The 15634-nt window shown below is 47.9% G+C and overlaps 1 protein-coding gene across 2 annotated transcripts in view; it reads right to left on the bottom strand.

Moving 5' to 3' along the window:
• P3H2 (prolyl 3-hydroxylase 2) overlaps window positions 1–15025 on the bottom strand; it is a 113116-nt gene extending 98091 nt beyond the window's left edge. Inside the window, exon 1 of one of the 2 annotated variants that reach the window (XM_039489463.1) lies at window positions 14394–15025. The gene's annotated coding sequence lies outside the window, so the exon portion shown is untranslated. Of the gene's footprint in view, window positions 1–13983; window positions 14026–14393 lie in introns of those variants that run through there. The other variant, XM_039489464.1, reaches the window with a different exon arrangement.
• Window positions 15026–15634: the final 609 nt, after the last annotated feature.

Here is a 15634-nt window from a genome sequence, read left to right as displayed (position 1 = left end):
GAATTAAAGAGAGAGAGAGAGAACTGAACAAGAATGAGACAAGCAAAAAAGAGCTATTCTGAAACAAGATTAGGTGGACAAAAGACAAAGAAGATAAAAGATCAGCCAGAAGAGATGAGAGAATGGATGGAAAATAAAGCAAGACAAGCTGAGGAGTTGTACAAGAGAGGGGATTCTAAAAAGCGTATTCCAGTAGCTAAACAACTGACATCACAATTCTTGAACCATTTTGGCACAATGAAGGCTCAAGATGGTACAATTTTAACCACAGAAGACAGACAGTCTGTTGAAGGGAACCTTTCCAGGCTGTTCTTAACCAGCCAGAGGCCCCCCCCACACACACACACACGAGATAGCGGACTTGCCTATATCATTGGCTGTAATCACCTCTGAGGAAGTAACTAAGGCTACAAACCAACCGTAGAGTTGTAAAGCACCAGGCTATGATAACATAGATGGTTGAAAAGTTAACAGCTGGTGATGCAGTGATGGTGAATTACATGAATTGTCATACATGCACAGGTTGTACAGAATGGTTTGGGGGAAAGTAGAACTGTACTAAAGACTGAGGAAGAAGAGGTCTGTAAACGTCCTACAAAGGGGGACCAACTTCTTTGAAATAGCTGGAGAAGAGTGGTTGAACATATTCCTGACGGTTTCATCACATGACATAATCTTTAATTCTTGGAAACTCCAGGACAATCCTGGAGGGTTGGTAACCCTAATGACACTCCTATCTGTTCCTGGAAAAGCATTTTGCATCATCATTTTGAACAGGATGAAAATTGATGTTGATCAAGTACTCAGGGAAGAACTGGACGGATTTTGATCAGGTGGGTTGTAGTCAGACCAGCTTTGAGAAGACTCTGTGAGAAAAACCTAGAATACCAGCAAAAGATGGTTTTTAAATTTGTTGATTTTATGGAAATGTTTCCTAACATCCACCAAGAAGCCTTCTGGAAGATCCTGAGACACTATGGAATTTCCGCAAATATGTTAATTAGATAAAAGCTTTGTAGGACAAGTCTCTGTGCTGTGTGAGGACAGAGAGCAGACACATGGAGTGGTTTAAGACTGTTACTGATCCAAAGCAATGTTGCGTACTGTCCCCTCTTCTCTTCTGCACTGTTACAGACTTTGTGATGAGAAAAGTGATGGCTGCTGCAGAGGACTCTGGCATTGTTTGAGCAAAAGATAAGCTGTAACACTTGGATTTTGCAGATGATATTTTTATACTGGACATCAACTTGGATGGAATGAAAAGACTATGAGCATAAAGACAAAAGAAGCCAAAGTGGGACTTTGTATCTGTATGCAGAAGAACGAAATCATGGAGCTAGGAGAGAATGCTGTCAAACAACAATGGATATGTGATTGATGGAGAAGAGTATTAAAGAGTTGATGATTTAGTCCATCTTGGAAGTACAATATCTGCTAATGGTAGCTCACTAAAGTAGCTAAGGCAAGACTGGGCGAAGCCAGTGGATCGTTTTCCCATTTGTCAAACATCTCGAAGAGTAGAAAGATGCATCCATGTACTAAAATGAGATTGTTCAATGTTATTGTCTTCTCAATACTACTGTATACCTCAGAAACATGGCAGATGATGGAAGTACATAAAAGAAGCTGAATGCAGCGTTGTTTAAGAAGAACTTTGGGAATTCATAGGTGAGATTGTGTAACCCATGTGGAAATGTTGTACACACAGGTCAGTGGACTGCAGATTCAATAATCGGACAGACGGCTATGGTGGTTTGGCCATGCCATTGGGCTACTGCATGGTACAAGCGCAAGGCATGTCTTACATTGGATCCCATCTGGAGAGAAGAGAAAGCATGGAACACAAAGAATGACCTATCAGAGGATGATCGAAAAGGATATTACCATCATGGAGACAACTTACAATGGGGTAAAACACCTTGCTCCGGATAGGCAATAATGGGGAAAAATGAGCTGCCTCAAGCATCACGAGGCATGGGAGAGTCTAGAGTTAAACCAGATGCTTCAGAGGATGATGCAAGAAACCCACAGCAGTAGATGTTGGATAATCCACTCCTCATCCTTATACCTCATCCTGATTTCTAATAATTAGTGATTAACTTAAGTCCTGAGGCACAAGCTTTAATATCCCGGTCAACATTTTTATTGTCATTAATTGTGATATTCTGAATATTCTTGCTATTTATATATTCAGTCCCTTTTCTAATCTTTTTAATTCTTGGCATCAACAACTTCCTGTGGGAGTGTTTTCCACAGTCTAATTACACATGGTGAGGCAGAGTATATCAGTTTTGAATTTCCCAACTTTGTGTTTCACCAGATGTCCCCTTGTTCTTGTATTATAAATCAAGAAGAGCAGAAGTTCCTGATCTAGCTTCTTGAGACCATTCATTATCTCACATACTCTTAATCTGTACCTCCTCTTGTTCATGTCCTTTCAAAGATAAATAATCCCAACCTTTTCAATCTCTCTTCAAATGAGAGCTTTTCTAGGCCTTTGATATGTTCCAAAGGTAAAATAAAATGCTCTCCAGAAGTATTTGTCTGAGCCCTGGGAACAGATCCTCTCTGGTTGGAATCCATACATGGAGTGACTCCAACACAATCTCATTAAACTCTCTCTTCAATTTGGTGAGAAGATAACAAGGGACTCCTGGAAGCTGCCTCCAGCATCTCAGTTATTGGCACTTCCTTCTGCAAAATCCTCTGAGTGCATTGGCAAAAGCCAGGCCAGCTCATTCATCTCAAGTCTCCGTACCATGCACAACATTATTCTGAGTCTAATTTCAGTTCTTCAGTTGTGGTGTTATTGTAATGTTGTTTTCAGTGCTCGGGAAAAGCATCCAGTCAAGCTCAAGAGGTGCTGAGTCCTTGCAGCTTCTACTGACATCACTTAGAATTGTGAGCATCCAGCTCCACTGGAAACCAGCTCGGTGTCCACAGAACTGATAACATGCGTCTTCCCACAATATCCAACTCCCGACTGAGGTGTGGGCACCTCTAGGCACAAAGGAGCACGACAGTCTCTGTTTATGCCTATTCAGCACTCTCCCAGGAGAGCCTATTGCAATGTTGACATTTGAGCATGAGGAACCAGACTGAGACCCACTAAACAGCCATCCCAAGTCAACAACTCTCCATCACCTCTGAACCAGGCCAGATTCAAACCAACAACAGAGCGAGCGAGAGCACACGCGCATACGGATCCCCCCGAGCCACCACATCACCCTTAGCTGAGTGACCATCAACAATAAACCAGTACTCCATTCCTCAAACATTGGGCAACTCACTAGGAGACGTGCAATGAACTGGGGTTAGGATTTTGCAAAACGGAGGCCTGACGTTAGACTCCTGTGTGCGTATAAAAGAATGTAAATAAGTGGCCTGACAGAGCTGAGCATCCAGCAGCTCCTACAGTCTTCAGTGGGAGTTGTGGGTGCTAGGCACAACTGGAAAAGTAGGCTATTTTTTTGAGGAGCCTAATATGGATTTAAGAGCCTGATGTCAGGTCCCTCGTTTTTGAAAATCTTGCATGTGTTTCATTCTTATGATGCCTCAGTAGGTCTGATTCCCTCTGTCACATCCAACCTTCAATGCTTTGTTTTTAAACACAACCTTGAACACCACCATATTAATTCTGCCTGCCCATGCCTGTTGTAAGTTGAAAGCTTACCACCTGCCGTGAGACCTATCCCGCTAATGAAGCGAGCCTGGTGCCAGCTCTGCCCTTTTTACTCCTGAACACCCCGTCTGCACGCTTTACACCAATAAAGACTAAGCTTAAAACGCACCACACCAGGGGGCAGAGGGGCAGCTGCAGAACACACCAGCTTGCAAAGAAAATTCTGCTATATCTGCACATTGCAAGGGTGGAGTTGCGGGGGGGGGGGGGGGGAGGAACAATGCACTGGCATTCTCAGGGCGAGGGGCAGCCAGCCACCTGGTTCCAGTCCAGTTATGAGCACAAGTCATCCTTTCATCCAGGCCTGAAGGAACATGTTTTCCTCTCTTTTTTTAAATGAACAAGAAGCTACAAGAAAATATTTGGCCTCCAGATCTGATAGGCCACAGCCAAACTCTGCCCTACATTCCAGTTAATACATGTGGGTTTGGCTTCCCATCCAGGGAAGGAGAAAAGGACATTGATGATCTGGGATCAAGATACTGTTTTTGTTGATATAATTATTCAGTGGCTAATCCACGACCCTTGACGTCAGCCTCGGAAGGTCTGTTAAATGCCCAGTTACCATGGAGAGGAGGTGGTTTGGCTAGGAGGTATGGTGCAGCTAAGGAATGCTGTTTAGCTACCTACCCTTTACATGTACACACTCAGACCCTTCACCAGCATCAGCCATCAGAGACCTAGGAATTAAAGTCGTTGCTTCATGGGCGTTATTGCCTAGGATTGGTCAGAAACTAAAATAACCAAGGAACTTTGAAGGCTGTACTCCCTGCAGTCAGAACTGCTATTAAAGACCACAGGCCTTCCCCACTGTAAACACAGAGTAACTCTGGAGACTTCAGTGGAGTCATTCCAAATTCATGTGGGTGTAACAGAAATCAGAATCAGCCCCCATCCCCTCTTAATGCCTCTGAACACCTATTCAAGTAAGTGATTTGATAGAGGAACCAGTAATGTGCAATATCAGTTTATATTAACAACCCTTTAGGATCCAGTCTAGCTTCCTTTGAATTCAGTAGGAGCAGGAACAGGGCCCTGGCTAGAAAAGAAAGGATTGATTCTCTTGTCATTACCAGAGCTGTCTGTCCCGTCCCACCCCCCACCCCCACCCCCATCATGACCCTTATCCTCCCCACAACAGGCTTCGAGGAGACAGGAGACCCCAACATCCACTTACGGGAAACTTTACTCTCCAATTGAAACTGGCAAAAGGAGGACTAGATTCTAGAGCATTTCCGCTCCAGGCCACTGGTTCAAATCCAGCCCAGGCGCCCAATACTGCAAAGTACTTAGGCCCCTCAGCACCTCGCAGGATCACATCCAGTCATCGCCATTGGGTGGTCGTCCAGTGGCTTTTGTGAAATGAGCTGGGTGGATTTCAGCCCAACTTGTAACAGTCACGTATGTTCACGCTACAAAAAACCCAAAAAACCAATGCTGCCACTCTTGGTAGCTTTGTTGCTTAAACAAGGGTCTGATTTTGAGAGCCCAGAGCACCTGAAGTTCCCATTGACATCAATGGGGGTGCTGGGTGGTCATGAGATCTGAAAATCAGGACCCAAGTAACCTTTTTAACCTTCCAAGCTCCCTCCCAAGTCAGCGTGGAGACACACGAGTGGACCAGGATGAGAGGGAGAGGGGAGCAATTTGCCCTGTCACAGCCCGCACTGCATCTGTTCTGCAGATAGATAAAGAGCTTCAGTCTTCAGAGCTGTGTATCCAGCGCATTTCTCTAGCCCTCAGTTCGCTCTCACTCCTCAGGTTGAAAGCCAACAGCAAAATCTTGAGTGTTCATCAGTAAACCAAGAAACCCGCGTGGCTGCACCACTGGGCCTGCTAGTGGGAGTAGTTTTCATTCAGGACATTGCCACCAAGAGCGAGCAGACGATAGGTTCCTAAGTCCATGGATTTAGGGTGGACCTAGTCTTTATATTTACGGTTATTTCTCATACAAACCGATCAGAGTCCAATACCTTGTTACCTTGATTTAAAGGTCATTCAGTGCCTCTACACGTCCACATGGGGTTTTAGCATTGCTACTCTGTCCAGAGTAGATGAACGGATGGGCTGTGTCTGGACATGGGCCGAGTTGCTTCAATTTGCCGAGCCCCTACCCTCTCCTTCTTCGGAGACTAAGGGACTGATGTGACTGACAGAACATTCCCATCTCCAGCTGATTTCAATGGCAGCGGGATGATGCCTTCAGGGCTGAAGGCCTGGGTCGTGTTCATAGATCCATCCCACAAGGCTCAGAGCATTCCATCCCATACAGATACTGTTGATTTTTGTACTGCAATAATTTTAACTTCACTGACCACCAAGATGTTTACCCTCTGGGTGAGGACTAGGGATGCTATTTTAGACAATCTAAATTAAGAAATTTTTCCAAGAACCCAGCTCTGAAATCTCTTTATTTAGTCAATAGCAGAGCAAAATCAGTCTTCAAGAACAGAGACAAAAGCATCCCCCCTATTTATTATTACTGTTACCGTATATTTCTGTATCAACATTTGTCTGGGATACAGGACATGTCAGATGAAAACAAAATGAACAGTCCCCCAAAAAAGCATAGTGGGTGATACCTCTAATGAGAAATAAGTTAAATTGTTTGTGCCAGCACAGATTTTGAACCAGTGGCTTTTTCTTGTGTTATTTGCCACTAGGCATCAAGCATCCAAAGGGAATGGATTACCAAGAGAACTGCATTTTCCAGTGGTTTTGGCAAATTCATCACAGTCAGAGATGTACACTGAGAAATGCAAATACTACCATTATGAAAAAACCTGTCATACCATGAATCCAAACTTCTTTATATTCTCCAACTGTGCTATACAAAGTACATGGGGGTAACTTCCTCCACTACTGAAATTCACCCCCCTGTGAGGATGAACCCTGCAGCTGTTTATAAGACAGAGCAACACTGCAGATGATCTTAGTACCAGAAATTAAAAGTAGTGTCTTGAGTTGAAATTTCAGAGATTAGCCAAGATGAGCCAAATTCTAGCATCCATTATACTGGTGCAAATCCAGAAGAAAACTCCATGATTTCCATCTAGTGATTCCAGCTTTACATCAGTGTGAGAGGAGAAACTGGCCCAATATAGTTACACAGTTTGAAGTTTAGGTAGGCAGAAAGTAATTTTGGGAGATGGAAGGAATTTGGCACAGAGACCATAGTAAACATTCCTAGTCTTGCAACAAGTGCCAGAGGACCTTTAATGGCTGCAAGTGGTCCATTTCAGGTCTCACTCTGGTCCTAGTGACAGATGATATGGGTGATTTAAACTAGTAAAAGTGATTTGATCAAACTCTCCTGCAGGACTCCTGAATTACTCAGATTGTAAACCAGTTGGAGCAGGGACAATCAGTTGGTTTGTGTTTGTACAGCATCTAGCACACTGGGGTTCAGGCCCAGGACTGGGACTCCTTGGTACTATGATAATACAACTAAAAAATAATAATAATTCCCTTCCTGATCCATCTGCTGCTTTGTCGTAGGGTCTTGGTCACATCCTTTAATTGCCCATGCCTCAGTTTCCCCATCTGTATTAGTTAATGTTTATGAAGTGTTTTAAAATCCTTGGATGAAGAGCATTATACAGTACAAGAGCAATGTAGCAGTAATTTCTGTTCACAACAACATATTACTGGTAGTAGGATGCAGTAGTTAAAGGGACATTGCGAGGTCAAATTAGTGTTTTTACAAACACCTTTTTAATAAAACTTGAGATCAATACAAAGTTTTTCCATGTTTTAAAAACAAAAAATATCAACAGAAGCAGCTTTAATTTAAAAAAACCAAAACAACAACAAAAAAAACCCACACCCCACAAACCTCCTCCTGCTCTATTGGTGACCTAAAAACAGCCACACTGTACTAATGCATGAAATCCTCAAAGTAATATTGGCTAGAAACAAGTTATTCTGCTTAATCTGTAATCGTTATCCTGGCCAAAAGAAATGCAGAAAAGTAACAGAACAAAGAGTAAACACACATTTGATTTAAAAAAAAAAAACTCTTTCCATTTTAATGATCTATGGTGTTAGAAAGAGAGGCAAAGACATTGGTTTCTGAAGAATAATATTTTTTATCCTGACAATGCTCCAATGAGCTTCCTACCCCCTAGGTCCAAATCTTTCTTGAATTACACCTGAAATGTATTTGGTGGTTACAGGCTACAGACATAGAATTTACCCTGTGTCTTGTCATGGTGCACAAAGAGGAGAGGCTGAGTAGACAGGCAGACATGGGTTTAGCAATGGATAGTTAGAAAAAGGTGGCAGGCACTCAGGAGCTGCAAACAGAAAAGCAAATGTGGAAGGAAGCAAAGGCTATTGAGTTCATATGGCAAACAATGCAGGTGAAAGGGGGACAGGAAAAAGACTAAAGGAGGAAATGAAAACCTAGGAGAAAAGTTGGAGGGGGTAGGTTAGAAGGAGCAATTGTTTTTGATAGACCTGTCAATTTTCTCCAGGACGTTACTAGTTATTTTTGGCCAACGATTCCTGACTTGTGGGAATCTGTGCAGGGAATGGGGAGCGCCATTCTGTTGTGCCGTTCACAGGCAGAACATCCGCAGCAAGTTCCAACAAGGTTACTAACTCAGCAGCTTGTAACCAGCCAATGCCGTCATGTCACACAATTGCCCGCTTCCTCAACCCACATGCATAGCAGAGAAAACCCCTAAGGAGGGCAAAGGCTTTGGCCTCCAGGCTACATTCAGACACAAAAAAAAATTGCCAAAGCAGCAAAAGCAGGCGGGTCATAATTCAAATCAGCGTCTAGAGGGCAAACAGCTCCAGTGATCCCCCAACCCCTTACAACCAAAGCCTAGCAGGTTTTCAGAGGACAGCAGCCCAGCATGTAAGAGACAAGTCATCCTGTCTGTAATAGAAGTAGCGAGCTCCAACACGCTGCCTCTTCTGCTGAGACGGGAGTTTGGGAACACATTACAGACCCTTCTCTTCTCCAGGGGCTGGAAAACGCAAATCATCTTTTATTCTCATTAGTCCCCGCCACGCCCCCATCCCCCCATTCTCTATCCTTATCCAAACACTGGCCCACCCGGGCCGTCTCTGGGGTATTTCTGGCCCAACTGGAAACACTGGCGATCTCCTGGGGAAGCATGAGCATGGGAGGTTTCCAGCCCAGTGGCTGGAAAGAAGGTCAGAGGGCACATCTGAACTTTGGGGTGCTTGGCCAAACGTCAGCACTAGGGCCCTGATCCAAAGTCCACCCAAATCAATGAGAAGCTTTCAGATGACTTCAGTCAGTTCCGGATCAGGCAGATGCTCGCTCAGGCCTGGGGCACACCGCCTTGTATCAACATTTGGGCAGGAATATGATTGTGTTTATGGGTTATTGAAAGCCAGAATTTCCCCTCTTCCCTCTACTGCCAGAGAGTTAAAGGCTGATCTCCTAGTGGGTTATGGTCCTATAGGGTTGTATGGTATCGTCCATGAACCCAGAAACCCCCCCCATCATTGCAGGAGTGTTTCCCGCACATATTTAAGAAGACAGAGGCAAGGTGCTCCGGTGAATTGGCCAGGATAGCGCAAGTAGCACCGGGCACCAGAAAGCCTCAGTTTCTAAACCCAGCTCTTCCACTGACTTACTACAGGGACTTGGACAAGTGACATTGATTATTGGGCCAGATTCTGCTCTCACAATGGGGTAACAGAGCTACCCCATTGTAACTGAGGCCCTCTGAGCACCCTTCGGCTCACACTTCCACTGGTGCAGCTCCACTGACCCAGAGGAATTACTGCAGAGCTACAGCAGTGCGAGATGAACATCTGGCCCTCCGACTCAGTTTCCCCATCTGCAAGGCGGGGATAAAAGCAGTTGCCTTCCCTACTTTGCAGGGCGGGTGTGCGGATGAGTTTATACAGCACCATATTTTTTAAAGCACTGTACAAGTGCCAAGCCTTATATTTTTTATTTATTCCATGTTTTGTCATTACCAAAGGGTTCATTCCCCTCCCCTCCTGAGAGCTTAACAAGCAAGTGAGAGGTCACTAGGAGTGGGACGGAGAAAGCACATTCCATACAGTTCGTTCTCTCTGAAAATGCAAATGACATCAACTCCTGCTGTCCAACCACACAAGGGAATCGATGGAAGCACCCAGCAGCCAGTGACCCACCCACTCCCGGCAGAGCAACGGGAAGGAATTGTCCAGGATACACAGTGGGATGTTTAACCTAAATCTCATTTCCTCTTCGGTTTTGAGACAAGCAACGAAAGCAAGACACGGCTTGGATCTCTAGAAGGTCTGCAACGTGTTTTGTGGCAGGTCCATTACAACCACCACCACTAAACCCTTCCCCGCAAAGGCGCAAACAGAGCCACCAATGAGAGGAAATAGGGAGCTGAGACTGAAAATGCATGTCTAATGAGCCAAGCAAGAGAGACACCTACTTGGGGAGGGGTGGAGGTGGGGGGAGGTGTCACAGTCTGCCTGCCTCTCTCCCCAGCTGTCATACAAGTGCAGTTAGAGAGACAAGGCAGGTGAGGGAACATCTATTGTTGGGCCAGCTTCTGTTGGGGAGAGACACGAGCTTTCGAGCCACACAGAGCTCTGCTTCATCTCTGTGTGGCTCGAACGCTGGTCTCTCTCACCAACAGAAGCTGGTCCAATAACAGACATTATCTCACCCGCCTTTTGTGTCTAATACCCTGGGACCCACAGAGCTACAACTACACAGCACACATACAAGTGCTATGCTAGTTGTACTCGTAGAGCCTGAAGCCACTGGCAGCGGCAGGTGCTCAGCACGTCTGGAACTCAGGGCCCTACTTGCTAAAGTGAATGAACAGATAATGTGATTGCAAACAGTAGTTGCCAGAACACACATGAAGCCTCCCCTGCCCCCTCCCTAGAGAGGTGTGCAAGTCTCGGTAGCAGCAGAACCTGCGTGCAGAGGGGTTATTGGGGAGGAATTCAGGGAGTTCTGCACTCCCAAGCCGTGTCTGTCTGCTGCACTGGACAGGACTGTGTGTGGGTGAACAGAGCTGGGGCGAGCTGTGCTCTATGCAGCAACCCTTTTCCCAGCCTCCCCTCCCCCAGCTTCAGGTTTTAGTGTATTGCATCCCCTGGGCAATATGCCAAACCCATTTACTCAGACTTGGCACAGAAAGAGGATTTGGCTCTCAGTGCACGGACGTCCAGGACTCGTGGTCAGTACAACTCCAGGCAAATCCAGACTTGCACAAGTGACCTAGCTCAGTCTCTGCACTGTAGGGGCCTATGCGGATACATCATTATGGAGAGAAATTCTTCCAGCTAGCAGACACCCCACTAATGGTTTTGCTAAACAAGAAAGGTGCTAAACCAAGTGGCTCACTGGCGGCCAAGGCAGAAAAACCTGAGATCAGAAGAAAGTTTTAAAAATCATTTTACGGAAACTTTCCAATTAAAATAGTTGTAGTCAATGAAAAAAATAATCCCAGAGGCAGGATCTGAAACCCAAACATTTATGCAGCTAATGAGAACACCCACAGTTACATTAGGTGGGGATAGACATGCCTTGAGAAGGAACAGGCTCAGATTCTTAAAGGTTTCAGGCACCAAAACTTTCAGTGATTTCAATGCGAGTTAGACCCCTAAATACCTTTGAGGATCTAGGCCATAAACTTCAGGGGCTGTAAAACATTGGCAGGGGGGCTCAGAGACTGCTGTGTAATATCTGAATCTTCTTTCTACTCATCTTTTAAAATGGAGTAGTTCTCAAGTTCCCTGTATCCCTCTAAAGGAGGAAAACTGACTCAGATGGCAGACGCAGGAATGGAAGGCAGCCCGTATTTGACAAACACAGAAAAGACCCTAAAGCATGGAGTAATTTTGCTGAAAGGGACCCAGATATAACAGGTTCAATCCAGATCCTTCTGTGAAGTCTATGCAGGCAGACCCCCGAACCCATGGGCAACCCCGATGACGTCACTGGATTTGCTTCTCAGGAGGAGAAAGCTTGAAACTATATTTCTCTGTTTCTCAGTTGAGCTCCACACAGGTGAAGACATCTGCCCACAGAGAGCTCATTGCAGGATCAGCATCTAAGGCACTGGCAGAAAGTTCTTCTGGCTTCAATGACACCAGAATTTGGACCAAATTATAACCCTGTTTCTCTGGTGGTATTTCTTTCTAGGGCTGCACATTATGCACGCTGGGTTTCTTAACTTCCTGTCAATCCTTTCCTTGGCATTTCCAGCCCCGTGGTTTGCAAAAACCTCAAACTAAGACATTACAGAGCAGGAAGCAAAGCACAAAATGCAGCTAGGATTTTCAGCGGGTTCTTAATCACAGGGACTGATGATGGTCACCCACGTTCTGTCGCTGTGTAGTTAATACATTACAAACATTTATGCTTTCTAGTACTGATGTTTGCTTTCAGAGCAGGGGGTGGAGGAAGGGATAGCTCAGTGGTTTGAGTATTGGCCTGCTAAACCCAGGGTTGTGAGTTGAGGGGGCCATTTAGGGATCTGGGGCAAAAAATCTGTCTGAAGACTAGAATCCTGTGGCACCTTATAGACTAACAGAAATGGTGCCACAGGATTCTTTGCTGCTTTTACAGATCCAGACTAACACATGGATCTGTAAAAGCACATGGATCTCTGATACATGTCTGAAGATTGGTCCCACTTTGAGCAGGGGGTTGGACTAGATACCTCCTGAGGTCCCTTCCAACCCTGATATTCTATGATTCTCTATTTGGCTTTGGTGGATTGCCACAGAATCACCACCACCAAGCCATGCTCTACATTTTAAAGGGCAGATCTCCACTTAATACCTGGCTTTAGCAACTACCACCTTGTGTCAATTAAATAAGGAAAAGGTCCAGAGGGAACATCCCAGCAATGTTTTAAATTTTCAGCTTGGCATAGAATAAATTCCCAGAGTCTCTATACTGTTAGTCATAAAAAGTCAACTTACTGCAGGTACCCAGTGGTTCAGCAAATACATCAGCCTTGAATTAAAAGAGAGCCAACCCCAGCTGTCAAGGAGATTTTCTGCCCACGGGAAGTTCATTAAAGACTACTCTTCATGAAGAAGACTGTGTTAACAGTGATGATTTAGGAACAATTGTCAGGACAAGGGACAGATAAGCAGGATTTCAGAGGCTACAAAAACCCTGATTCTACTGTATCTTGCAAAGTATTTCATGTCACGAAAGAGAGGCAGATGCAATACAATAATAGAAATCATATATCCTCTTGCTACATGCACAGGGAGAGAGAAAGGAGGTTTCTCTGAAGTGACAGGGGTTTAAGGTACTGCTGCATTAAAATGAAGAAACCTCTTGTACCATAACTTCACAGTTGCTGGGTTTTCCCAGCAAGTCATTTTCAATCCTAACCCTGTCCCCTTTAAACTTTCATTAGGAGGAAAGACCATGCATACTTTAATGATGTACCAAGTTTGCGAGTCCTCAGCCAAAGAGCAGGAGAAGGAATGCAACAGTCATAAACCACAGCAATTCAGGACACAAACTAATGTCTTAGCATAGATAATCGCCCAGGACCAGCTTATCAGTCCATCCCTTCGGATGCCATGGGTTTCAATTTTCCTTAGACTTTAGGGGGCCAGACAAACACTTGGGCTTCACAGTGGCCCATCTCTCCCCTAAATCATTTATTATTTTTGCTTCATTGTACGTAGTGTTACCAATCAGATGGATAGAAACTGTAAAGACAGGTGAATGGCTGGGTGGGGAGACAGAAGAAGGGATGGACTGGCTAGTTCCTCACTTGGGTTCACACCTGCTGAAGTGGATTCCAGAGGGCACCCTGAGCCAGATGAATGGATGGGTGGGAGGGATGCCTCAGTCTCACCTGATGTACGCCCACCACAGGTAGATGCAGGGCTCCAGGTGCCAGATTTTAAAGGTGTTTAGACACCCTAAAGATGTAGCTAGGCACCTAGTAGGATTTTCAGCAGCGCCTAGGAACCAAACTCAGACCGATTTCATAAACGCCTATGCCTTTAAAGATCTGGCCCCAGGTGCTGGGGGAATAGGTGGAAGGGATGAGGAGGACAAACAGGGATGAAGGGAATTAACAGAAAGGCAGGTGAATGGATGGAGAGGCTGGCTGGCATCTGTTACCTGGACGTATATCTGCTGCAAGTAGGTGGATATGGGGGAAGAATGGATGGAGGTTCTCACCTGGATGTAGGCCCGCTGCAGGTAATTGTAGGGCACCTAGTGCTGGAAGGGATGGATATCTGGGTGGATGCGGGTTGGGGGGGGTGATTTGGGGGTGGCAGGAAGCTGGGGGTGGATAGATGGGGGGCCCGGCTCTCACCTGGATGTAGGCCCGCTGCAGGTAGTTGTAGGGCACCCGGCGCTGGAAGGGATGGATAGCTGGGTGGGTGCAGGTTTGGGGGGGGTGATCGGGGGGGGGATGGCAGGAAGCGGGAGGTGGATAGATGCAGGGGCCGGGGGGTGGCAGGAAGCAGGGGGTGGATAGATGGGGGGCCGGTGAGGGATGGCAGGAAGCTGGGGGTGGATAGATGGGGGCCCGGCTCTCACCTGGATGTAGGCCCGCTGCAGGTAGTTGTAGGGCACCTGGCGCTGGAAGGGATGGATAGCTGGATGGGTGTGGGTTTGGGGGGGATCTGGGGGGGATGGCAGGAAGCAGGGGGTGGATAGATGCAGGGGCCGGTGAGGGGTGGCAGGAAGCTGGGGGTGGAGACATGGGGGCCCGGCTCTCACCTGGATGTAGGCCCGCTGCAGGTAGTTGTAGGGCACCCGGCGCTGGAAATCGGCCCGCACGTCCTCGCTGGCGCGGTGCCGGGAGGCGGCCCCCAGGCGGCGCCCCAGACACTGGCGCAGGCAGCGCGCCCGGCGCAGCACGGAGCCGAAGAAGGGCAGGTCCCCGCCGGCGCCCGGCCCGAGCCGCCCCAGGGGCTCCCGGCAGCCCAGCCCGCAGCGCAGCCGCGCCTCCCGCAGCTGCCGGTGGCTGCTCAGCGCCCGCTCCAGCCAGCGCACGGCGCCCGCGTAGTCGCCGCCGTCACAAGCCTCCACGCCGCGGGCGAAGAGCGCGTCGAAGGGCGGCAGGGGCTGGGGCTCCGCCGGGCTCCCCGCAGCCTGGCCCAGCAGCGGCAGCAGCAGAGCCCCCAGAGCCGGCTCCGCCAGCCGGGGCCATCCGCGCTGCGGGCAGGGCAGGGCAGGGCGCGGAGCGGGGCAGAGGCAGCGAGTCCCCGGGGCAGAGGGAGGCGGGCACCGGGTGCAAGCGGCTCTCCCTAGGCTGCAGCCGCGGGGCTGGGCTCCGGCTCCATGTGCTGCTCGGGGACCTCCCCGGCTCGCCGCCTGCTGCTCCCGGGCGTGAAACTCCACCCCGGGCTCCGCCGCCAGCCGGCAACTCTTAAAGGGACCCGCGCGGGGCACTCGCTCCTCCCGCTCCGCTCCGCAGCGGGGCGGGCCGGGCACTGCCGCGGGCTCTGCCGCTCCGCCCTGGGACTCGGAGCCGCCCGGGCTGGGCACTGGGCAGGGTCACGCGGAGTGCAGCTCCCCACCCCCCAGCCAAGCAGGAGGCAATGGGGAGCCTGCTGCTCCCCCCGCTGCCACAACCCCCAGCCGGATCCAGCCTCCTACACCAGATCATCTGGCTGCAGCTGAACAAGGAAGGACCCCCCCCGCCCCGCTCCCTCGACGCCACCCCCACCCGTTTGTGACTCTTCATTCACTTCACTGGTCCTGCGGCCAGTTGGCACTGGGGGAGAGTCGGCTAAGGGTGGGGTGACCAGAGAGCAAGTGTGAGAAATCCAGACAGGGGATGGGGGCGGGGAAGGAGCCTATATAAGAAAAAGACCCCGAAATTGGGACTGTTCCTATACAACCGGGACATTTGGTCACCCTAGGTAGGGGCCAGGAGCCATCACACTAGTCTGTGTGTTTGGGTCTAGGGCATGACCGAGAACAGGAAGGTGTAAAGATGAAGGCAGCCATGAAGC

The sequence above is a fragment of the Mauremys reevesii genome, linkage group 9 (genome assembly GCF_016161935.1).
Source record: "Mauremys reevesii isolate NIE-2019 linkage group 9, ASM1616193v1, whole genome shotgun sequence".
Taxonomy (NCBI): Eukaryota; Metazoa; Chordata; order Testudines; family Geoemydidae; genus Mauremys; species Mauremys reevesii.
The sequence above is the reverse complement of the archived record's forward strand: the minus strand, read 5'-3'. Positions and strand labels throughout refer to the sequence as shown.